We start from the raw sequence: 3,186 nt of genomic DNA on the forward strand, positions 1-3,186 counted from the left end.
AAACTATTTATATAAAATAGATTTTAAAAAATTTGTATAGGTTTTTATTTATGGATTTTCACAAAAATATTGTAGAACAAGCAGCTTCAGTACATTTATATAGGGTTAATTCACAACCAATTTGATTTTATGGCACTTTTACAAAAAAAAAAAAAAAAAAAACAACCCAAAAAAAATAAAGTTCAATCAGTTCACACTGAATTAGATTTTTTATGTTTTTCTTCTAATGAATTCCAATCCAGTCAATGTTTGGCAAGCACATGTGTATGAATGCGGTGTGTATTCTACGTAGAGGAAGTTCTGATATTATTGTGTGTGTTTTGCAAACAAGCAACGGCCCCAATGCTTAGGAAAATGCAGAGTTCGCCTGTACACCCCAGGTATTCAGACTTTTAAAAAAAAAAAGTGAAACATGCCAGTTTTTGTGACTCCCACATGCAAGGCCCTCTGGGTGTAAACTGAATCTGCACTGCTGCCTGGAGCCTCTGTGTAGCTGCAGTCCAGTCCTGCTGGTTTCCCTCACTCTATTATTCAACATGTTCTTCTCCGGCCAACTAAATAAGTCAGCAAGCTCCAAGTGAAGTTAAACTGGGATAACCAGAGGCGCTTCAAGTCAACACTGCTAGTGTTGTCGCAAAACCTGTTGTTTAAAACCTTAAAGCTGCAGTATGCAACTTTTATGTTTAAAAAAAAAAAGTGTTTTCTTTTTTACATATTTGTTAGAATTATGATTATGTTGTTACAATATAGTGTGCAAGACAAATAATCTGTAAAAATCAAAACAAAAACTAACTGCTGAAATACACCACTCAGTCTGAAACAACCAATCAGAGCCAGGAGGGGAGGGTCTTAGCGCTGTCCATCACATTTATGCTCTCTGCTAAGCTAACGCTGGCTCACCACAACATAGCCTCCCACGAATGCTGAAGGTAGTTAGTATAGCCACGGATTACGGCGGATTAACGGTTTTCCCGTAACGGTAACTTGTTTTTCCACCGTTGGCACATTGAGCAGCGTACAGGAGGTTGATTGGCAGCGCTAAGATTCTCCTTCTGGCTCTGATTGGTTGTCCGACTGGGAGCGGTGCGTTTCTGTAGACTGCTATAGTAGCACCGGGAGTAGACGGATATTTGTTTTTCTTCATGACATATTATCCGTCTCATACCAAACTGTCATGACATGGTGACAGTTTTAATAAATATCAAACAAGACAACATGTTTTTGTAAATGTTACACTCTGCAGCTTTAAGGACCCCAGTGGTTGTTTCCTCAGAAATGCCTTTTGCCTCCTTTGTGGTAGAAAGCACATCTATCTCTGCCTTTGTCCTACTCAGACTCTTATCTCTCTCTTCACAGGTTAGAGATTTCTAAGACATACACCATGTCTGAATTTGTCTCAGTGCACCTGTGTCAGGTCCAAAGAATAGTCATTTCCCATCTAAGTACCACACTGCCCCGGCCATGCTTCCTGTTTCTCTGTTGGCTTTTCCCTCCAGCTCGCCCAGCGGGGTCACCTTTAGAGAATAGCGTCCCCCCCCCCAGTCCAGCTGTTTCCTCCGCACACAGTTTTCCAGTCGGAAGCTGAAAGCCATCGGCCTCCCGGCAGCGGCGGAATGGTCTGGGATTCCTCCACCCGAGCAAAACACACACACAGAGAGAGAGGTTATGGTGCGTGTGTTGGATGTATCAACAGAGCAAAGTTTTGCTTACCTTCACGCGTGGACTCGAGAGGAGATCCAAACCGAGGCTCCGAGAGAGAGACGGATGAGATTTCAAACACTGCCTGCGCTGTGTTTGTTGAAGAGCAGCTGGTTCTTCCTGTCCCGCTGCTCCGGTTTTCCTCTGTGCCTCCACGTCTGCTGACCATTAATGGCCCAAACGCACGGCTCTCGGCCCACGCCGCCTCCTTTAGGCAGCTGCTTCAAGTAAAGAACACAACTGCACAGTGGCAAGAAAGATAAAGTTAGGTAGTTTTAATTAATATGTTTCTGTCCTTTTCAACAATCTGTTTTGTTGGAAAGTTGTCTCCTTGTGAACAAAGGCAGGGAAATCGACTCAACCGAGCGAGGTCATGCTTTTTGCAACTCTGAGCAATTCGATAATACACTTTCATACCTTTTGACCTTTCGTCCGCACAAAAACGCTGTTTAATGTCACTAAACGGTTATTTAGGAAAACGCAGACCGCAGTGGAGATTTGAGAAAACGGCATCTGTGGTTTGCGTGTGTACGCGAGAAAACAGAGATTCACGGTCGCCACGCATCACAGTGTGTAGCAAATAATCACTGATATTTCCGCATGCTTGCTTTGACATGATTCCCAATCAATATTGTCGATTATTTTAGTGGAACACAGACCACACAGGCCAGACTTTGAAAATTAATAAATTATAATCATTCACTATTTTCTTTTATTGTTATAACACAACAACTTCAATGTTTTTTTTTCTTTATTATTAAAAAAAAACAAACAAGAATTGGATTCAGACAAATTTTCTTACATAGTCATTACTAAACAACAAACTTGACGTTTGTCTTGTTTTTACTCCAGTCTGGGTGTCAAAATCAAATCAATAAAGAAGTAATAGTTAATATTATCACACTATCCCATGGCTGTAGTCTCAAACATTTGACAGATCTAAAGAAAACTCTAAAAGAACGTCATGGAACCTGAACAATCAATACTCAGACCAGTTTAAAGTTATTACAAGAGGATAAGCTGAAGCAGAATGAGAAGATATTTAAAATAAACCTGCTGAAAATAAACGTTGGTATTTCGCTGAATATTTAGTCCTCGTGCTGCTTTTGCTGAATCTGTGACGTGGCTTGGACCATATTATCATAAAGTAAGTGATTGTTTTTGAATCTTTGCCTCAACTGTCTGAAAAAGCCCGGTCTTCTGAAATGTGTGCTTCCAAAATGTAATCGCAGTAGCCATGTAATCAATGGTCAACGTGTGTTTGTAGAGCTGAAATTGTATTTAATCAGTTCGTCATTTTGTTAAAGGCGCTCCAATGATATTCCAGGGACCCCGACATTTGTAAAAGATGTGATACATAAGTAAATAAGTAACTTCTTATTACTCTAATGTACGTTTTTTTATTTTAATTAACCTATCAGAAGAATTAAAATGGTTTATTACCATGGTATAGTCTTCTTTCTAAATCCTAACAGCGTGGCTAAGGTC

The sequence above is a fragment of the Xiphophorus maculatus genome, chromosome 6 (assembly GCF_002775205.1).
Source record: "Xiphophorus maculatus strain JP 163 A chromosome 6, X_maculatus-5.0-male, whole genome shotgun sequence".
In the NCBI taxonomy this organism is placed as follows: domain Eukaryota; kingdom Metazoa; phylum Chordata; class Actinopteri; order Cyprinodontiformes; family Poeciliidae; genus Xiphophorus; species Xiphophorus maculatus.